Below are 23,786 nucleotides of genomic sequence, written 5' to 3'. Positions count from 1 at the left end.
AACATTTGCATACATGTGTCTTTATGGTAGAATGATTTATATTTCTCTAGGTTAATACCCAATAATTGGATTGCTAGGTTAAATGGTAATTCTGCTGTTAGCACTTTGAGGAATCTCCATACTGCTTTCCACAATGGTTGAACTGATTTACACTCCTACCAACAGTGTATAAATATTCCCTTTCCTCCACAACCTCACCAGAATTTGTTATTTTTAGATTTTTTAATAACGGTAATTCTAACTGGTATGAGATGGTATCTCTTTATGGTTTTAATTTGCATTTCTCTAATCAGTAATTTTGAGCTTTCTTCAATATGCTTGTTGACCATATGTCTACCTTATGAAAAGTGTCTCTTCATGTCCTTTGACCATTTTTTTAAGGTTGTTTTTCTCTTGTAAATTGAAGTTTCTTATGAATGGTGGATATTGGATCTTTGCCAGAGGGATAGTTTGCAAATATTTTCTCCCATCTGTAGGTTATCTCTTTATTCTGTTGATAGTTTCTTTTGCTGTACAGAAGCTCTTAAGTGTAATTAGATCCCATTTATCAATTTTTGCTTTTGTTGCGATTGCTTTTGGTGTCCCTGTCGTGAAATCTTTTCCCGTTCCTATGTCCAGGACGATATTGTCTAAGTTGTCTTCCAAGGTTTTTTTTAAATATAGTTTTGGGTTTTACATTTAAGTCTTTAATCCATCTTGAGTTGGTAAAACAATGTTTCACAAGTCAACCTTTAGAAACATATTTAATGGGCAATACATAATGCTTTATACTTTTATGAAAGGTATTTAGTATTGTTATGATAATCATTTATGTGTTGGCAGTCCTCTTCCATGTAGACATTGTTGGAAACCCTACCATGGTTTCCATAACTTATGTTTCTTCTATAACTTAATTATACCATGCTATTGTTTTTTATACAATAAAAACATTATAGAATAAAATGTACTATTTAATTTGCTTGATTCTGTTAGCTCTTAAGGATTACCTGTTAGCTCTTAAAGATTACCTTAAAGAATATGCCAACAGTTTAGATGAAGTATGTATTCATGAGTTATAGGACAAAAGACATCTGAGCAATGAGAGAGTATAGTACTTCTAAATCTCTTTCTTAGAGATTAATCACACTATTTCAATATTTTGTATCACTTATTCTCTTTATTATCTTACTAAATTGGGACAACACTCTCTATTTGTGATTCCTGTATTGAGGTCATAGTTTAAATTGAGTACCTGAATTTTTTCTCCTTATATTACATGAGAAATAAACCTTTTCACAGTATTAGAGAACTTTCACTATAGCAATATGTTTTGAAATTGTGAATTTCTAGAATACATAACTTTTATGTTCTACATTCATTGTATGTTACAAAATGAAAACTATTTTCAACAATGCCTTACTGTTGAAAAGCTGTCTCATTTACTAGTCATTTATGTTTTGATATTATAAGTGATTTTTTTTCTTATTTATGTATTATTTTAAAACATTTTATTTCATGATCCTAAAATGCATTAATTGAAGGATACACTGCGTATTTGTAATAGTAATTTTCAGAAAAAAAGAACCCTATCCCATTAATTGTGCACATCAATTCTAAGAGGGTTTCCAATTCCAAATACTTTAAGATGTGATTTTACCGCTGGGTGCAGTGGCTCACGCCTTCAGTCCCAGAACCCTGGAAGGCCAAGGCGGGTGGATCACTTGAGTCCAGGAGTTCAAGACCAGCCTGACCAACATGGCAAAAACCTGTTTCTACAAAACTTACAAAAAATTAATCAGGCGTGGTGGCACATGCCTATAGTTCCAGTTACTTGGGAGGCTGAGGCAGGAGAATTGCTTGACCTGGGAGGCAGAGGCTATGGTAAGCTGAGATCACACCACTGCACTCCACCCTGGGAGAAAAGAGTGAGACCTTGTCTCAAAATAAAATAAAATAAAATAAAAAATAAAATGTGATTTTATAAGAGAAACCTGTTAGAATTGAGGAGGTAGTGTAATTTAAGTCTATTATCCCTTTTATTCACAAATATCATTAACTTTATATCTAAGGACAAATAATGGGAAAATGAAGATTTTATGTATTTAAACTTACTAATTTATGTAGTATCAAATAATGAGACTGAGTCGATGTATTGCCTAAAACATATTTTCAGAAATAATATTTTAATTCTAAAGATCTGGTTTTGTTGGGAAAATGCTTCCTGTTATTTGGGAAAGTAAGAACCTCAACAAGCTAGTCAGACATAAGGGAGCAATGGTGGCCCTGGCCTCCAATACAGCCTGACGAGAGCATCATAGAAGGACCACAGAGTTCTTCCTTGGACTATGATAATAACTGTTAGGATTCACTATGTACTTTGCTTGAGCAGGTCTTCCGTGATGCCTCTGACATATCTGTGTGCCATTATCTCTCATTCAGATTCCTCCAATAGTCTCCTGACTGGCCATGTTGTAGTTATTCTCCATGTTGCAAATACAAACATAATCTTTTTAAAGACAATCTTTTTAAAGATAAAATAAATGTAAACTTTTATTTTCAGAGATGTGTAAAGCTATGGAGGGGTTTTATGTAAACTTTTACAACGATCTTTAAGGCTCTGTGTGATCTGGCCCATACATATCTCTCTGATTCCTTCTGGGTTATGCTTCCCTTACTCATCTGCTTTCTGTTTTCAGGTTCAGCCTTGTGTCTGCGAAGTCCCTTTGGTCTTGCTTTGAAGCTTGCTATGAAGCCCTTCCCTTGGCTCTCTGAGTGGCCATACCCTTCTCATTCTTCATGCCTGGACTCATGTTTCGCATCCTAAAGCAAATCAAATCCAATCGTTCGCTCTATGAAACCAGAGATTTTGTCCATCTTGTTTATTCTGAGATTTTTCTCTACTGAAGTATGACTAGCACATGGGGGCACCCAACCATTCACACAGAGGTAGGAGTCTAGAGTTCAGGCTGGACTTAAATGTCAATGGAATAACAGACTCAAAATGTGAATGTGGAAAGTCACTTAGCTGGCCTATTCTTTAGTTTCCTCATCTGTCAAACTGAGCTGATAATAACACATTCTATCTCATAGGGCTTTTGTAAAATTAGACAATTCATATAAAACACCCTGAATGTGCTAGGTAACCATGAAATATTAGCTAAATTTTCTGCTGAATAAATTTTATCTAATCCAGTAATTCTAAGGATGTTATTTCAAGACTAGTAGCATAAACATCACCTGCAGATTTTTCTGGAAATGAAAATTCTGGTATCATCCTAGACCTACTGAATTGGAAATTATAAGATCGAGGGCCAGCAAGCTATAGTTTTACAAGCATTCTAGGTGATTCTGTGATTCTGAGGCACATTAACCTTGGCTCTCATTCACATACTTTTCAAAAGACTGTCGTGAGAATTAAATATATAAATCTATAAAAGACTCTTAACATAATACCTGGTAAAATGGTAGATTTTAAAATAAAATATAGTTGTCATTCTTATGTTATTTTTCACCCTAATCTAGGGAATATGCAGTTCAAGAACAAGGGCATTATCTATTTTTTTTTTTTTTTTTAAACTTCTAAATTCTCAGTTTCTGGAAGGTTGTCTGGCACTTCGTAGGTGAGCAAGTAATTAAGTGATAAAGAAACCGTAAGTAAGATGCTGCCAAGGGGCAAGATAGAATAAAACATATTTTTTGGTGTTTGTTAACTATAGCTCTCTTAATTTTTCTCATTCAAATCTAGGGAGCAGGTGGATCAATTTGCAGACGATTTCTTCAGGTTTCTTGGAAGGGAATAAAATCCAATTCTTTTCTCCAGGACTCGGAGTAAGGATGACTGGTCAGGGAGGATTAGAGTTGCCCAAAGCAAGCCTACATGGCAGGGGAGAAGAGGTACCTAAATCAAAGGAAATGTAGTCTACTGACTTATCACTCAATGAATGGGTCTACGTGTTGATATCATAATTTGTGGTGGGTGTTGAAAGCTTTCCTAGACTCAGTTAACCCAGTGCATTGTTTGAGCTTTGAAAAATAGTGGCTTCATTAACTAGGAATGCTACAATTTCAAAACCCGAGACTGAGGCTCCCAGGTAGCCAAGGCACTAGAGGTAAGAAGGATCCTCAAGAGATAAACAGGAGGCTTAGAAATGTTATGCCCAAATACTTAAATTGTATCAGAGCCCACATTCAGTTTCATATCTTTCATATTCAAAAATCCATGAGTTTTCTAAAACATCACATTGTCACAGAACACAAGAAGGTTTGAAGGATAATGTATAGAATTTTTGCTTGTACTTGACAAATACTTTGGTTTATTTAAAAGATCTATTGCTAAAAGGAGATATATTCAAAGGTGTGTTTGGAGCCCAGCATCAGGAACTTAAAACTTTCATAGAAAGGTAGACTATCCCGCACAGCTAGCAGCCTGGGTCCCACAGAGGTCACTTAGGATGTGTACACTCTGATTCAGGGTAAAATATCCCTCCTGTGCATGCAGAACTGCCTATCTCCGCCAACGTGGATAACCAGGTGTCTCCTTTGGTTCTTTCACTCAGCTTATCCTTTCTTTGAACAAATGTCATGAATATGTCCAATCAGAGTAAGGCCCCACTTAGCATTCTTGCTGGCATCAAGCTCAATACACACAGTAGAAGTTTAACAATGCAGAGCTGCTTTTTCTTTTTTTAAATGCCTGCTGTAAGCAGTTTCTTCCTATGAAACATACCAGTATGCAACTTATATTAGTGACTGTATTTCAAAGGTCCATTGCAGCCTTCTAGTGATTGTGCCAGAAACCAGATTTAATGACCTTCAGCAACAAGTTTCTTCTGAAAGATGAAATATACTGGCACTTGGAGTTGGGGCACTAGGTATCTGGTTAGATTGGGGTTAGGAGACTATAGGTAGTTTCAACTCAAATACCTTAATAATCACAGTGTCTGTCCTTTTCCTGAGCTGAGAATCATAACTTCTTGTTCCACAATGAGTGCTCTGGGGACCAGCAGCTCAGCATCACCTGGGAGCTTATTAGAAATGCAGAATCTCAGGCCTTACCCTGGACCTACTGAATGAGAACTGCAGTGTATCAAGGTCCCCAGGTGGTTATATACACATTACAGTTTGAGAAGCTGTGCTCTAGGTCAGCATTTCTGACTCGTGGTGCACATGAAAATCACTTGAGGAACTTTTCAAATTCCTATGCCCAGGCCCACTCTAAACCGATTAAATTAAAATCTCCAGATGGGGTCCGGGTAGTTTTAAAAGTATGCCAGGTGATTTCAATATGCGGCTAACATGCAGAACCATTTTTCTTGATTATAAGGAATTCCTCTGGTTTTATTTATAAAATGATTGTGATTTATATGATTTATTTATCTGTGATAACAGAAACACTATCCATTAGTTCATATTCTTGTTTATAAAAGTATGTAAAATATATAGTATAAAATAAAATAAAATTAATAAAATATATTTCAACAAACATTACATGGAAATGTACTCAGGAACTACATTCTTGTGCATTGATTGTGTAGAAATATGTTTAATGGGTAACTTAATCATTGCTGTTTTTCAACTAATATAACGGAGTTCTTTTCACCTGAACTTCGCATCTGTGGCATGTTTCTCATTCTAACTACACAGATACTCAGCTACAAAATGTTGAATAAAAATTTACCTACAACCATTGTAGCTTGTTGAAGAGATTTAGCTACTTGCTAAAATGTCAGATGCAACCCTGTAATGGGTTGCTTTTAAAAATCTCCCCTGCAGGCTTACCTTTCCTTCTACCCAGCAATTGCATTAATAGGTGCTTTTAAAAGGTAGCTGGTGCTCTCAAGATGTTGGCTTCTTTTAAAATTCTTTTAATCAAGATCTGCCTCTAATGCTCTTCATTTACTTTCTTAAGTGAAAATATAACATGAAAGCCAATTCCAAGCCTCCAGAGGGGGCGAAAATAACTGTTACAGGGGCTGGACCAAAACAGAGACACAGTGCTTCCCCTTTGAAGTATGGCCACCTGTGAACATCTATTGATCTTGGGCTGCCAAGCTTCAAGGGAATAAGGCTGCACTTCTCCCCCACCTGGCCACTGCATGGTATAACACTTTTGAGTCAGCAGGGGCTACTTTTAAGTTAAAATTTGGATTAAAAAGCTAAATTGTGAGAGGTGAATAGGTCATAAGGTAGCTTTTAAAACATAAATATGATTTGAGATCTGCTCAGTTGCATCTTCTGCACCTCCTTCCTTTACCCTCTTGTCACCTTCAGTATTTTAAAGGTCAGCCTTTTTTCAAATTAGTTTCTATATCAGAATTTAATGAAGTCACTAACATGAAGGTGAATAGTTGATCTATCTACAGCAATCAGGAAACTGAAAAGCCAAAATAGCCTCCCACCTACATCTGTTGACCTTGTAATGAAAAAGGAAATTCAGCAGAGAAACTAAACTTTTTTCTTTGTCTTTTCAGTGGACTGTAATAGAAATGGTGATTTATTTATAGATTGAAAATAAATTTTGAGAGGTAGTTGCATTTTGTGATTATATATATTTACTAAAGTATATGTATTCAGACTGTTTCTTAGGATGTGTTATAATCCTAAAAATTCTCAACTCCTTATGGGGTCCTTTTAGTATATGAGAAAGTTAAAGAAGATAAAGCTTAATATGGAAATATTGCAATATTCAGGTTTAGTAGTTGAACATACCGTGCTTTGTATTCATGAAGATTAGTATACAGTTAAGAATAAAAGACTACTATCTGACATCTATAATGATAGCATTTTCCTTTAAATTGGACTATTATGTTAAACATATTTTTAAATGTGGTATCCAGTAAGAAAATACCAACCTTTTAAGTTTCCATTTCCATTTTAATCCTCAGAAAATGACTGTCCTCCTATGACTAGGACTTGAAAGAACTTTTTTCTCGGGCCGGGTGCGGTGGATCACGCCTGTAATCCCAGCACTTTAGGAGGCCGAGACAGGCGGATCACAAGGTCAGGAGATCGAGACCATCCTGGCTAACAGGGTGAAACCCCGTCTCTACTAAAAATACAAAAAATTAACCGGGTGTTGTGGTGGGGGCCTGTAGTCCCAGCTACTCGGGAGGCTGAGGCAGGAGAATGGCATGAACTCGGGAGGCGGAGCTTGCGGTGAGCCGAGATTGAGCCATTGCCTCCAGCCTTGTCGACAGGGCGAGACTCCGTCTCAAAAAAAAAAAAAAAAAGAAAAAAAAGAAAGGACTTTTTTTTTCCTGGATGAATACCTTAGTCACAAACGATGCATGTAAGGGGTAATACCAAAGTTCTCACTACTCAGAAGAGTTTAGGTAAGCTTTGCATAAAACTAGAAAGATTCTGAAGACTTGGTTCAAATCAGTTACTAGAAACATCTCAAAATTGCACTCAAACTTATAATTGGATTGCAGGATTAATAAAAATTTATTCTACTTTTCCTTAGAACAGTGGACAGAATCACCTGAAATGTTTTGTTCCACAATATGGTACCTGTCATTCAGGGTAGGGAAGAATTATAATCTCAGATGAGAATATGGAAGAGTAATGGAAAAGTTGGATAAAGGAAATATGTGTAAATCTTTCACTCACTTTTAAGATGGTCACATAGAAAGAAATGAGAAAGACTAACAAAATCTGTGTTGACTATTATGCAATTTATACAGTTTGCAATTATGTACATACTTATCCATCTATAGACTACATTTTTCGAAAGACTCTCAAATTTTACTTGTTTTATATACAAAATGTTAATAGTCTGCACTTTTAGAAGGTGAAGAAACTGTCAGTTTTATGCTGTGGAAGTAACATTTCATTTTTGCCAACAGTAGCAACTATGAAACAAAGCCCTCACTTTTTTTTTTTTTAAACATTTTAGCATTAATGGCAATCACAGAGTTTTGCTTAGTCTCTGATAATAGAAATAATGTAAGCTGTGCACTTGATATGCACAAGTAGCATTTCCTTAAAAGTTTTGAACTGCTGCTACAACTAGCCTGTTCCTGATTTTGTATGATAAGGTAAATGACCTCTCACATACGTTCCTATTTAAAGATCCCAGCAGAACATCATAAGCATGCCAACACTTTGTCAGTATTATATTTTGTTTAATCTGCAACCTTCTATTTATTGGCTTTCATTTATTTGAAGCAACTTATGACAAGAGTTACACTTACAATGTGTACTCCTGTTTAAAACATATGTGTGTGTGTGTGTGTGTGTGTGTGTGAAGTAAACACTGTCATTACTATCAGGAATCTTAGAGACCAGAAAATGAACAAGCTCATGAAATAATGAAAAATACTGAATTGTATGTTGATTTTATTTTCAAGGGTCAATTTTTAAAAAAATTATTTATTTATTTATTTATTTATTTATTTATTTTAGATGAAGTCTTGCTCTGTCACCCAGGCTGGAGTGCAGTGGTGTGATCTCCGCTCACTGCAACCTCCACCTCCCAAGTTCAAGCAATTCTCCTATCTCAGCCTCCCAAATAGCTGGGACTATAGGCGCCAACCACGATGCCTGGCTAATTTTTTTTGTATTTTTAGTACAGACAGGGTTTCGCCATGTTGTCCAGGTTGGTCTCGAACTCCTGACATCATGTGATCCGCCTGCCTCGGCCTCCCAAAGTGCTGGGATAACAGTCATGAGCCACCGCGCCCGGCCAGGGTCAACATTTTATTTCAAATCTTTAATATTCTATATTCAGTAAAAAGTGTTTTTTTAATAAAAAGTGTAAATAAGATTCTGATAAATCGAAAGAATAGTTTTGCTTACTAACAACACCTTACACTAATAGTGTAATACAATACTTAAAAAGTATTTAAGGTACAAATGATGATTGACTACTAATATCTCCTTTTGGTGAATGTAAAAATTTAAGAAGCTCCAGGACAAAGTACTGGAAACTCTAATAGAAGATGAGCATTCATCACCTCCCAAATGTTTTTATTTTGTTTAGACTGAAACTTTCATTAGACGTGGTTGAAAACCATGAAACCTATGTACAAATTATCTTAAGTATTTGATATTTAATTTAAAAACCATGAGCACTGAAGCATAAATTGTAATCACAGAACAATTTAATTTTTTAGTGATTCACATAAGAAAATGAATCTTTTTTCTTTATAGTTATAGCTATGTAATTATGGTTATATCCATATAGTTATATGTTATATCCATATAGTTATATAAATATATGCTATGGTTATATCCATATAGTTATATATTTACAATTATATATATAGTTGTGTGTATATATACAATTATATATAATATAAAATTATATATATACACAATTATATATANGGTTGAAAACCATGAAACCTATGTACAAATTATCTTAAGTATTTGATATTTAATTTAAAAACCATGAGCACTGAAGCATAAATTGTAATCACAGAACAATTTAATTTTTTAGTGATTCACATAAGAAAAATGAATCTTTTTTCTTTATAGTTATAGCTATGTAATTATGGTTATATCCATATAGTTATATGTTATATCCATATAGTTATATAAATATATGCTATGGTTATATCCATATAGTTATATATTTACAATTATATATATAGTTGTGTGTATATATACAATTATATATAATATAAAATTATATATATACACAATTATATATATCCAATTATATATATGATATATATATCCATACAGTTATATATATACAATTATAGTAATATCCATATAAGCATATAATATTTGTTTATATTTCTGGGAAATAAATACAACATGTGCAATATCCATTCAAATTTAGAAATTGTTTTCTTACTTTCAGACTGCTTATCATATCTATCTATCTATCTATCTATATCTATCTATATCTATCTATCTAAAGGGGTATGTTTACGTTTAAAAGTAAAGTTGTCATTTTTTAAAACATTGTGGCTCCAAAAATAATGTTTGATGTTGCTGTACGTGAGCACCATGTATCTTTCATCTAACCTGCAGGAAAAATGACTTAATTTCATATTGTGTTATTGTTATATTAATAATAACTGTATTGTTAAAATATTAATGGTTTATTTTTTTAATAATTGTCCCAAGGAAACAGAAGAATTTTTTAAGACTTTGATTAGCATTTTATTCTATTTACCTTTTATAGCTAGCAATGTCGGACACATGACAAGGACCTTTTGCTTCACTCTGACTAGAAACATGGTCTAAAGAGAAAAACATTCCTATGGAGAGAATTTAAGAATTATTTGATGGTAGGAGGGACTGATGAAAAATCTATTTGAAATAGTAAACAGTCATCACTGTTGTTGGAAAATAATTAGAAGTAGCTTGAGATAACATTTTCAACAGCACAAAGTTTTCACTTAAATAGAATGCAAATATTATAAACACTTAACACAGAAGCAATGTCTCTTGCTCAAGGGCACTACTCTCCAGCCTGGCCTTTGATTCTTGTGAATGAATTAGCAAAGATTTGAATCTGTTATGTGTTGAATGGCCAGTAAAGACTGGGATGGATATGTGGGTTTAAACACAGAGCTCCGTGCAAGTCAGATTTAGGGAGCTTTCACAGTAATTGCAGAACCATCAGGTTGGAGAATGCTAGGTAGAGACCAGTAATTAAAATTTTAAAAACATGCTAATTGTCCAACTTGTTCAGTAAAATCAATACATACTTTGCTCACCTTCGTTACACATACTTTTAAGCCTCAGCTATTGGGATATCTTTCATTTATACATTCAAACAAAAAGGGAAATCTATCATAATGAATTTCAATATATTTTCTTTTCTTAAAATTTCTGCAATTTGGTTACTTATCTAATGAACCAAAATTGGGGAGAAGAGAGGGAAGATTTAATATATTTTATAGGATCTTGACTTCCTTTTATGTATGTGCTTGTTCTGCTTAGTTCTAAAACGTATGTGATGCTTTTTTTGAAACATGATAATAAAACTATGATAATATAACCTTTCTTTTTTAATTTATCTGTATATGTATAAACTAAATTTTTATGTATATGCTTGTTCTTCTTAGTTCTAAAATATATGTGATACTTTCTTTGAAACATGATAATAAAACTATAGTAAACAATATTTTTTTTTTAGTTTATACTCCTTTTATTCTATTAAAATAAAAATTTATATTAAGTGCCATTTACCTGATGATACTATTAGTTACTGGAAATTTAGCTCTTAATAAGACAAACCAGTTACACACAAGGTTGTGTGGGAGCAAATAGCAAATATATCTAACCTGCTCTAGAGGTTTGAGGACATACTCTTGAAGAAAATAATGTTTTAGCTGAGACTTGAAGCACTAATAAACTTTAATCAGGCAAACTGGAGAAGAAGAATTGGACGTATTTGAGTGAAAACCAAAAGAGGACGTGAGCTACGTGTTTCCTAGTTATGCACATAGTAGAGCACTTGCTGTGTTCTTAGCACAGGGCTCGTTACATCATAGGTGAGTCATCAAAGATTTAAAGAAAAATAAATATTAGAAGCAAGGAAACAAGTCATTCATTCTAGAAACAAAAACACCAACCACAGATCAGGTATTTGGGGGGAAACTGCAAAGACACCATTGGTGAAAACACTAGGAAGTAAAAGTGTGTAGGCAAGAGTGGTGATGGGAAAGAAACACTGAGAAAGAAGAAAAAACAACGACAGATGAATAAAATATTTTTTGTTTCATCAACTACACATATTTTGTTCTCTTGGCACTCCTGATATCATACTTCACCTTTTTCTATTTCCTTCTGATAACCAAGACTCTTCATATTCCCCAATTCACCATCGGAAAGACGCATGCTCCTCTGATTCACAGGTAAATGTACAGTGCAACTTTTCATGACAACATACCAGAATTTTAGTTTATGTAAGTTTAGGTTGTTTCTTATCTAACTTTTATTTTTATGTTAGAGAATAGGAATTGTTGTTAATAGTGAAAGTTTGCCGTAGTGATCTAAAAGAGGAGAAAAAAAATGGAAATTGAAAAGGTAAGGATTCATGAATCTACCTTAAACACTTACTGGAAAATGATAAAATCCTTCTTAGTAACTCATTTTATGTGTCTACATTTTTTACCATTGTATCTAAGCAAATAGATGAGATGGCATGAGCTTGAGAGAGAAAAGCATTCTGTAACAGAGAAGCAACGTAAGGGCTCCACTTGTGTGTTTGAGATTTTTCATAATGCTGTGGCTTCAGAAGTGCTTTTCTTATCAAATTCTCTCTCCTCTTCAGCAGTTTCAGAGTCCATGCACTTTGTCATCCACATCATCATCCATTATCCATTTTTCTGCCAGGCTGAGAAAACACTGAAGGATGAAAACACTTTCAACTGACATTGGGAGAGTGAAATAACACACTGAACAAGCAGTGGTTCAGGGACTCTATTTCTTCCTGGTGTGTAAATGACTGCAGCCACGCTGTTCAGTAGATTGATGGAAAGATGAAGGGACAGAGTAGCCTACATTCCACCAATCTATTTCAAGGATGACAAGACCTTCATGACGCTTGAAAGGACATTTCTATTTCTTATTTTTAAAAAATATTCAACTGTTTAAATATTAGTGAAGATAAATGTTAAAAACACTAGTAGGATACAAAAGTTGCAATCTTAAAAGGATCACATTTAGGCTACTGTAGATATCTTGAAATACTCTGCTTTTGGTAGGCAGAAAATAAAGTATGATGTTTCCATGAAGCTTAGCCAAGTGGAGGAAATTTGGCCTAATTGAACAAGAACTTATCACAATATATTTTCAGGACCTCTGTATAAGAGCATATGGAATCTAACAAATGTGTTCAAATTCACTAACCTTGTCAGCCTTATTTACATAATACTGAATAATGCAAAATAAAATCTTATAAACAGCCATTTGATACTTGAGTATATGTCAAGTTTGTCTTTAAAAAATTTAATTTTAAAATGGTAAGTGAAGGCCTCTGCAACCTTGAAGTTCCCATGTATATAATGTTTTGTTTGTAACTTCTTAGAAGATAATTTCAGTTGAGAAACATAGCTGAACTGACCAAGATAAATACGGAAGATTTTACTTTACTCTTTAATTTATAATCATATTAAAACAATTCCTTCTTACTGAGAGTTAGAGCAAAATGATTGTTGAATATTTTTTCAGTTCCATGGTAGACTCTCTCCAGGAAACAAAACAGACAAGTCAGTACACCAAAATGGTGCAAATAATTTTCCTTTAAATGGCAGGCAATACACAAAATGTCTGAATTCTGACAGACTCTGAAGTTATTAAAGGAATTTTATGTCAAATAGTTCATATGTATACATTTGGATAGCATTACAAAATTCAAAGTTGTCATGTGTTAAGGAATATAAAATGTAATACAATCTAACGTTCAGCCTATGTTTACGATATTAATATTAACCCAGACATTTTTAGAGTACATTGTATCCTTTTATAAAATAGATAAATACATGAGAGATATTGAAATAAACTTCAGCTTTATAAATAAATCTTTTAATGTTCTAATAACATTGAGGAAAAAACTGATAGTCAGTACACCTTTTATCATCTCACTCTCCGAAAAAGAGTACCATAATAAAATAATTTAATTTAAAATATTGAACCAAATGTCCTTTAAAAACAACAAGTGAATGCATTTAAATTTACTAATATTCTGGAAAATATTGAATGTGATTTGGAAACTCTTGAAATATAATTCAGTAATTCATTGCATTCCAACATTTTAATCATTTATCTTTTAAGAAGTCTAACAATAAGATTCATTACAAATATTGACAACCCTTTTCCCTGCCGTGCTATAGCCTGAGAATGTGTTGACTTTGGATGGAAAAGAGTAGCAGTGAGTGAGTTTGGCCATTTACTACGATGAAAGCTGGCTTCTAACCTACCTCCGTATTTGTGTCACTGATATGCCATTGCAGCCTGTTTTTATCTTTTAATAATAAAAGAAACCAAACAAATCATATATTAGTTTTTAGAGCTTGTAAAATGCACCAATAACAAAGTGTTTTGTTCATCTGTACTTACTGGAACAATTATAAGTTACTTATATGTCTGGGAACTGAATGAAGATTTTTCTCTTTCTCCTTCCTTTTCATCCTTTTATCCCATTAGTCTGTCTTCTTTTCATCTCTCTTTCTCCTCCCCTTCTTCTTTCTCCTCCTTCTCTTCTTCCTTTTCTTTCTTTTTCCCTTTCTTTATTCGCTTCTCTTCCTCTTCTTTTGTACCTGTCTCCTTTCTTCCTGTCTCTTCGCATTACTCACAACTAGGATGTCAAAATGAGAATGCTACCAGAGTGAAGGTCCTTATAATTTCCTGAATCTGAAGTTGCTAGATTAATCTAAATTTATGCAAATTTTAAGAGAGTTTCTTGTTGGGCTCACTTGAGTCACATAAAATGGGTTATTTAGTCTGAAAATGTTCAACTGGTAGGAGAGAGATTTTTTCCATCTTTCTTTTAATGTAACTATTTCTTTTCCCCAAAGTCTAGCTTTGCGATATTTATGTGTTCCTTTATTTTTCTTTCTTTCTTTCTTTTTTTTTTTTTTTTTTTTTTTTTTTTTTGAGACAGAGTCTCGCCCTGTCACCCAGGCTGGAGTGCAGTGGTCGGATCTCAGCTCACTGCAAGCTCCGCCTCCCGGGTTTACGCCATTCTCCTGTCTCAGTCTCCCAAGTAGCTGGGACTACAGGTGCCGGCCACCTCGCCCCGCTAGTTTTTTAATATTTTTTAGTAGAGACGGGGTTTCACCATGTTAGCCAGGATGGTCTTGATCTCCTGACCTTGTGATCCGCCCGTCTCCCAAAGTGCTGGGATTACAGGCTTGAGCCACCACGCCCGGCCTGTTCCTTTATTTTTCTTGTACTGTTTATACTATCTCTCTTACCTCCTAAACTTCAAAACTTAAAATTGAACTACCTCTACTTTTCAAAATTTGTTTTACCTGCTCTCATTCAATATCATAGAATCATCTTCAATATTTATTTTCAAAAAGCAGACACAATTTGAAGTAGTAAATCTCATTCTGCCAAAATTGACTTTAGCTGCAAAGCCAAAACATATTCTTGCTTCATTTTATTTCAGATTCTTACTCCATTGTGCTGATCTAACCTGGTGTTCATTTTTGTCCATTCTTGTCTCTATCATTACATATTTTTGTTTGCAGATATTTTATATACCATTATTATAGTTCATTTTTTTCTTTTCTAATATTTGATTTAGATAATATATACTATTTTTCCAACTCTGAAGACTGTAGCTCCAAAAGTTGCTTAGTCTAATTTGTTACTGCTTTGTACTAATTTGTACTGCAGTGTACTGCTTTGTACACTGCTTGTTATCTTTTGCATGCATGTGATTTAGCATACCACAAAATAATTCTATTTGGCAAAAATTCTGGTGGCAAAAATCAACTAGGTAAACCAATTTATTCCTGAAATTCCCTTTATTTAGTGATGAAATGTTGGAAGACAATTCTTCATGGGTCGTTTGTTTCTGTACATCTTGCAAACAGGCACACTGACTGCTCTTTGTTCCAGAGTATCTTTTAAAGGATACTTGTATAAAGAACAGTCAAGGATCATAAAGTTAATATCTCCTTCTGAAGTAACAGGTTTGCTTATACTCATGGAATAAGTATACTCATGTCTCCCTTGGGAGGAAAGGGTAGGCATATTTATTATACAATATAAAATATTCAGGTCCCCTAAACTCAGGGTTTCTCTTCTATAATACAATGCGGGTACCATGTAGACCAATTCATGTTGCTCTGAAAGAATCGGGGCTTGGGGAAATAGTGCAAATACTTATCCTTTGTTGTGCTATTACAATAAACCATCCTTTACCTCGGCCCCAGGAGTCTTGTGTCATCTAACAGCATCCATGAAACTTGACAGTCTATTTCCAACCTTTAAGAGTGTTTGACAGGTCTTGGTAACCTAGGTGACATTCTTATAGAGAGATGGCTTTCTGGAAGAGTATCCCTTGAGGACTCATTATCAAACTCTGAGTAAAGTTCATGGAGACCAGTAATGAAATGTTGACAAAATTGTGTGTTCAACCAGGCAATAAATGGTCCTCTACTTTATTTTCTATTGATGAGGAGAAATTGGAGAGACAAATTGCAAGATGAGAGCCTGAAAGCAAGTTCTAAGACAAATACCCAAACACTGCCTTGGTGTTGCTAACTGCCTTCCAGGCTGGAGGGTGTGGGGAGCACTTCTACCAATCTTCATCAAGTCCCTGGTTTGCCCCACTGCAGCAACTCATACTAATATTTGCTTGAGAGAGGGCAGATGTTTCTGACCCTCTTTGGAAAATATTTATAGAGATGTGCACTCACACAGGTGAAACAAGAGACTGTCATCAACACTGTGGCAGAAAACCAAGAAATCATTAGAAATTTTATTGGTGCTTGAGAGATGAGGGGCCGGGCATACATAAAATGCTCGTTAAGAAGAATGGCAACAGCTGAGCTATCTTACAGTTCAGCACTGCCTACAGTCTTTGCCAATCTTAAATTCACTTTGTCTCAGGGATTTTGCAGTGAGTCCTGGCTGCTATAAGAGAGCTTTGGTACTCTCAGGAAGAATTTCATGGGAGAGATGATTTTTCATGGAAAATCATAGATGAGGCAATAGCTAGCACTAGTGCTCTTAATGTTAAGATTTGGTTTAAAATGTGAATGCAGTTAACTCATGAGAAAATAAGAAACAGACACAAAAGGAAGTTGATAAATTAATTCTGCAAACCTTGCTACCCTGGAGTAGAGGTTAGAGTAGGGTGTTAAAACTGCACAGTAAAAATAACAGAAATCACACAAAACAAACATTGCAAGGTTAGAGTTCCTTTGGCTTAAAGAACCTTTATGTGAAGGGAAAGATAACAAGTCACTCTCCCTACTGAAGGAAAACTTAAGAGATATTATTCTTGTAATGGACAGCAGATGATATGGATTAAAATGGTCTCCTAAAAAAAGACTGACAAATCAAGCCTGATTCAGTCAAACAAACCTTGTGGTTTTAGTCAGAAAGCAATGTGACTGTGGCTTCTGACATAGAAGAACCCCAGACCGAGAATTTCAGTAATAATGGCCTTGCTGCCCTGTAAAAAGTTTAGAATGAGCTGAAAACATTGAAGTTTGTTTCTGAGTTACAAGATGGTGTCATGCTGCTTGCAATAGCAGAGAATTCAAAGCCTTGCTTACTGGCTCATAGCTACTCTCTTCCTTCGTGTCCTCAGTTCCTCTTTACTCTTACACCTCAAACTTCCTTGCTGTAATGACAAAGAAAATTAGGCATGAGACTAAGTCTGCCTATTTACAAGTGTAACTGAAAGCTATATAGAGCAATCCAAGGATGTTGGGGGGGAACTTCAAGAAGGAGAGAGACAAACTTTGATGGCTCTATTGGACGGAACTGGCCAAGTCACAATCCTGCATATATGTGGAGGGAGGGGGTGCCCAAATTAATCTGATGAAGTTTGAGGAAGTTTTGCAGTAGGAAAGGAAAGGAAAGGATGCTAACATGATATTGTGGGTAGGGCACTGTACTATTTTTGTGGCTTCTCCATCTGAATGTATAGTAAGAATTGACATGTTCATTCTCATATCATCCTGTGTCATAAATTTCTGGAATTCCTTTGATTGAGAAGAGTAATATTTGTGTTTTGTTTTGAGGGCCACAGTGTTCTCAAACATATTTGCATGCATGTATATGTGCACGCATTCACACAGACACACACACACACACACACCTACAACCCTCCTTCCTTGCTGGCCTAAAAAGCAATGGAATACTTTAATCACTTATCATTGTCTTCAAGTTATGGCCCTGGCATGTCTCAGATAAAATTGTCGGGCATTATATAATATTACTCCCTGTACTATTTGTGGATAAAATCTTATGTACAGAAAATATAAGATATCCTTAAAAATTGTGTCTTTAATATCTTAAGTGAAACTTTACTTTTAGTTACACCTTTGAAAGAGTGAAAGAAAATAAGCATGGAGGCACATTTAGAAAAAGTGAAGTCCCAGGACATTTAAGCTTAATATGAGAGAATTGTGCCTCTCTTTGGTTGTTGGCATGAAGAAAGAGGTTTGTAAATCAAGGATTAGGGAGTGCTCAAGACAAAATTTTTACTATATTAAAATTTTACTATGTGCATCTTTTAGAATAAAGTAAAAAATATTTCTAAGACTCCAACTCCAAATATTCTCATAGACATTTGGTGGCATTAATTTGCATGAGTGGCTCTCTGTCCTAAGCACGAAGAGATAGTTATAAAGCTTATTCTTTTATAAGCTTTATAAAAGGCTTGGATATCTCTGCCTCATATGACTGGCAAAATTACCTTGAACAATGTCCAAAGAGAATTCTGGGAAGATGGTGGAGTAGGAAGCACCAGCAATCATTCTTTCTACCTCAATAGTAATTGCACTGGCAAAATCTGACTCTTGTAACTATTTTGGAAATCTGGAGTCTATTGAAGGCTTGCAACTCCCAGGGGAAGGCTTAGTAGGTCAATTTTAGTTCTCAGCATAGTTGCAAGCACTTATCCCTCATGTAGGGTAAGCAGCTGTGCATGCATTCCAGGAGCAGCTTACATACAGTTAGTGGGAGCCAGGGTAGGCAAAAAGGACTCCATTCTCCAAATATTAGGGAGCTGTGCTCTGATTGCTGATTGCTGCTTCTGAATACTGAGGTGCAGAAAAGGAGGTGGGCAGCCATTGTTCTTATACCTCCCTTATTGTTGCAAGCTCCCCACCCTATAGCTAAAGTGACTTTCAGGGGATTTAAAGGGTTGGCACCTATTCCTCCACTCCCTAATTTTTTCTGTTTTTCTCTTTTTTAGGAGCCAGATATTTAAGACTAGGACATTCACAAATAACAGCATATACAGGAAAATTAGAAAGTGACCATACTTGCCAGGAAAAGGCACAGACTCAGGAAACACCTGAGAAAACCTTAAGTTTACATCACAGGCTGATCCTTAGCACAGAGACAGCATACAACAATTTAAAAAGAATAAATAAAAACAACAAATAGCAAACTCTGGGGAAGGGAAAGAATGTGATTTCCTGAATTGCCACATTATTAGATTCAAATGTCCAGTTCTTGCCAAAAAAAAATAAAAATAAATAAATGAAATCTGAAAACACACAAAAAAACAGAAAAGTATGGTCCACTCAAAGAAAAAATAAACTATGGAAATTGTTCCTGACAAAGAACAGAAAGCATATCTACTAGATAATGATTTTGAAGAACTGTCTTAAATATGCTCAAATAATTAAAGATAGGGAGAAAGCTAAGAAAACTATATGAACAAAATGGAAATGTCAACAAAAAGGTAGAAAACCTATAAATGAACAAAAAAAAATTATAGAGCTGGAAAATACAATAGTTAAAATGAAAAAAAAAATACTAGAATATTCAAAGGCAGATTTGAGTAGGGAGAAAAAGGAATCAGTGACCTTGAAGATAGGACACTGGAAATTATCAAGTCTGAGAAATAGAAAAATAGTTTGAGGAAAAGTGAACTAAAGTTGAGAAATTTGTGGGACACCATTAAGCAGATATCAACATACAAATTGCAGGAGTCCCAAAGGAGAAGAGACAAAGTTCCAGAGAGAATATTTTAAAAAAATAGTAGTGAAACACTTTCTAAATTTGATGAAAGATATGAATATAAACATCCAAAGAGCTCAACAAACTGTAGATAAGATTAACTCAAGGACACCTACATGGAGAAACATTATAATCAAACTTTTACAAGCCAAAGATGGAGAATCTTGAAAGCAGCAAGTGGGAAGTAACTTGTCATATACAAGAGTATCTCAACAAAATTATGAGATTTCTCATTAGAAACATTAGAGGACAGAAGGCAGTGGGCAAATATTTCAAAGTTCTGCTTGGAAAAATACTGTCAATCAGTAGTCTTGTATCTAGCAAAATTATCCTTCATAAATGAGGGAGGAATTAAGAAATTTACAAGTAAGCAAAAGCTAGGGAGGTTTTTGTTTGTTTGTTTTTTTGTTTTGTCATGGTTAAGGGAGTCCTGCTGGGTGAAATAAAAGGACACTAGACATTAACTTGAAGCCATATGAAGAAATAAATATCTCAACAAAAGTAACACATGGACAATCAGAAAAGCTAATATTATTATAACAATCATCTGTAATGACAATTTTTGTTTTCTATATGATCTAATATATTATTCCATTTAAAAAATTTAGTCTGAAAGCTAATACTATTGTAATTTTGGTTTGTAACTCTATGTTTTGTTTTCTACATATATCAAGAAATAATGAATTGTATTTCTTTATGTTTGGAGCACACAATGTAATATTGTAATAACAATCAAAAGGTGGTGATAAAGGTGATAAAGGAGCAATGTTTGTGTTTTGAAGTTAAGCTGATATAAATTTAAATTGCAGTGTTATAACTTTATGTTGTTAAATGCAATTGCCATGATAACCACAAATAAAATAGCTATAGAATACAAACAGAAGAAAATAAAAAAGAATTTTAAATGTCTTACTTAAAAAAAAAAATCAACTAAACACAAAGGAGAAGAGAAATGCAGAAAATGAGGGACAGAAAAGCTATAAGGCATATAGGAAACAAATAGGAAGGTGACAGATGTAAGTTTCTACTTATCAGCAGTAACTTTATTTTATTTTATTATTTATTTATTTATTTATTTATTTATTTATTTATTTATTTATGGGGGGTGTGGGGCAAAGTCTCTTTGTCACCCAGGCTGGAGTTCAGTGGCACGATCTTGGCTCACTGCAACCTCCGCCTTTCGGATTCAAGTGATTCTCCTACCTCAGCCTCCCGAGTAGCTGGGATTACAGGCACGCACCACCACACCTGGCTCAATTTTGTATCTTTGGTAGAGATGGGGCTTCACCATTTTGGCCAGGCTGCTCTTGAACTCCTGGCCTCAAGTGATTCTCAGCCTTCCAAAGTGCTGGCATTACAGGTGTGAGTAACTGTGTCCAGCCTCAGCAATTACTTTAAATGAAAATAATTTAAAATATCCAATGAAAAGACAGAGATTTGCAGAACAGATTAGAAAACCATAATCCAACTGCCTGCTTCCTATATTTGAATTAAATTTACATCCAAAGACACAAATAGATTAAAAGTAAAGGATGAGAACAGATATTTCATGCAGGTAGTAACCAAAAGAGAGCAAGGTGACTATAATAATATCAGACAAAATAGCTTTAAATTAAAAAAAAAAATAGAAAAGACAAAGAAGGACATTTTATGTATAAAAGTTTTAATACAACAAGAAGATAATCGCAATTATAAACATGTACATACCTAATGACAGACCATCAAAATATATTTAAAAAACTGATAGAATTGAAGGGAGAACTTGTTCTACAATAATAGTTGGAGACGTAAAATCAAATTCTCAATGTATAGAACAACCAGGGATAAGTAAGGAAATACATGAGTTGTACAACACAGTATGCCAACAAGATCTAACAGATATACTGCCCACTCTACCCCAAAACAATAACAGACACATTCTTCTCAAGTCCACATACGATATTTTCCAGGACAGACCATATGTGAGGCCACAGATGAAGTCTCAATAGATTTTAAAAGATATAATTCATACAAAGTGTCTTCTCTGAGCAGAATAAGATGAAGTATGAAATCAATAAAAGAAAGGAAAGAGGAAAATTCACAAATTTGTGGAAACCAATTAATACATTCTTAAACACAATGGATCAAAGAAAAAAATCACATGAAAAATTAAAAAAAACTAAGAGATGAATGAAAACATAATCACAAGGTACCAAAACTTATGGAACACAGTGAGTGTAAAGGGTAGAATTTACAGCTATAAATACCTATGTTAAAAATCAAGAAAAATCTCAAATCAACAACCAAGCTTTACAATTTAAGGAACTAGCAAAAGAAAAGCAAGATACACCCAGTGCTAGCGGAAGAAAGGAAATAAGACAGAGTAGAGAGGAAGTGAACAAACAGAGAACAGAAAAGCAGTAGAGAATATGATGAAACCCAAAACCAATGAAATCAAAGCACCAAAGCTAGTTCTTTGAAGTGGTCAACAAAATTGAGAAACCTTTTAGCTAGCTAATAAGAACAAAAAGTAGGACCCAAATTGCTAAAATCTGAAATAAAAGTGGAATATTACTACGAATTCTATAGAAACAAAAAGGATTGTAAGAGTGTATTATGAACAATTGTATGCCAACAAATTTGATAACCTGAGAGAGGAAATGAATCAATTTCTAGAAATATAAGACCTACCAAGGTTAAATTACAAAAAAATTAAAGTATGAATAGACCTATAACTAGTGAGAAGATTGAATTAATATTTAAAAAATCCTAATAAAGAAAGCCCTTGACCTGATGGCTTCACTGGTGAATGCTACCAAATATTTTAAGAAGCACTAATACCAATCCTTTATAAATTTTTCAAAACATTGAAGAGGAGAGAACACTTTCTAACTCATTCTATGAGGCCAGTATTTTCCAGATACCCAAGCCAGACAAAGACACTACACAAAAAGAAAACTATAGATATCCTTAATAAACATTAATATAAAAAATCTTCAATAAAATACCAGCATATTGAATTCAGCAGTGAATTAAGAGGATTACACCCCATGACCAAATGAGATTTATTCCTGGAATGATCTCTACATATAAAAATTGACCAATATAATGCATTACATTGAGAGAATGAAGAAAAAAACCCATATAATCATCTCAGTTGATTTAGAAAAAGCATTTGACAAAATTCAACACCTTTTCATGATACAAAAACTAAACAAATTAGGAATAGAAGAAAATTACCTCAGTATAATAAAAGTCATATATGAAAATCCTGCAGGTAACAACATACTCAATGGTGAAAGAATAAAAGCTTTTTCTCTAAAAACACGACAAGGCAAGGATGCCTGCTTTTACCAATTCTATTTGTTACATACAGCACTGGAAGTTTTAGCCAGAGCAATCAGGAAAGAAAAAGAAATAAAAGGCACCTACATTGGAAAGGTAGAAATAAACATCTCTATTTGCAGATTATATGATCTCATATATAGAACTATATAAAAATCCCTAAAGTTTGAACTAATAAATCAATTCAGCAAAGCAACAGGATATATAGTCCACACACAAAATCAGTCACATTTCTATATACTAAAATGAACAATCTGAAAAGTTTTTTAAAATTAAATTTATAATATCATCAAAACCAACAAAATACTTAGGAATTAACCAAGGAGGCAAAAGACTTGTCTCAGTCTGTTTGGGCTGTTATAACAAAATGCCATAAAGTAAGTAGCTTGTAAACAACAGATATTTATTTTTCCCAGCTTTGGAGGCTGGGAAATCCAAGATGGAAGCACTAGCAGATTCTGTTTGGTTAGGGCCTGCTTTCCCGTTTGTGAAAGTCCTCTTGCTGAATCCTCACATGGCTAAATGAGAAAACTCTGGTCTCTTCAGCCCCTCATAAGGGCACTAATCTCATTGACGAGTATTCCATCCTCATGATCTAATCACCTCCTAAAGGCCTCACTTTCTAATATCATCACATGGGGAATTAGGTTTCAACACACAAAGCTTGGGGTCACACGTTCAGACTGTAGCACTTGTACAATAAAAATTACAAAACATGTTAAAAGAAATAAAGGATTCAAAAATAAATGTAAGCACACCCCATGCTCATGGATTGGAAGACTTAATCCCATTCAGATTTCAATAGTACACAAAGCAATCTACAGACTCAATGTAATCCCTATCAAAATCCCAATGGTATTTTA

This window comes from Rhinopithecus bieti, unplaced genomic scaffold (assembly GCF_001698545.2).
Source record: "Rhinopithecus bieti isolate Rb0 unplaced genomic scaffold, ASM169854v2 scaffold_25209, whole genome shotgun sequence".
Lineage (NCBI taxonomy): Eukaryota > Metazoa > Chordata > Mammalia > Primates > Cercopithecidae > Rhinopithecus > Rhinopithecus bieti.
The sequence above is the reverse complement of the archived record's forward strand: the minus strand, read 5'-3'. Positions refer to the sequence as shown.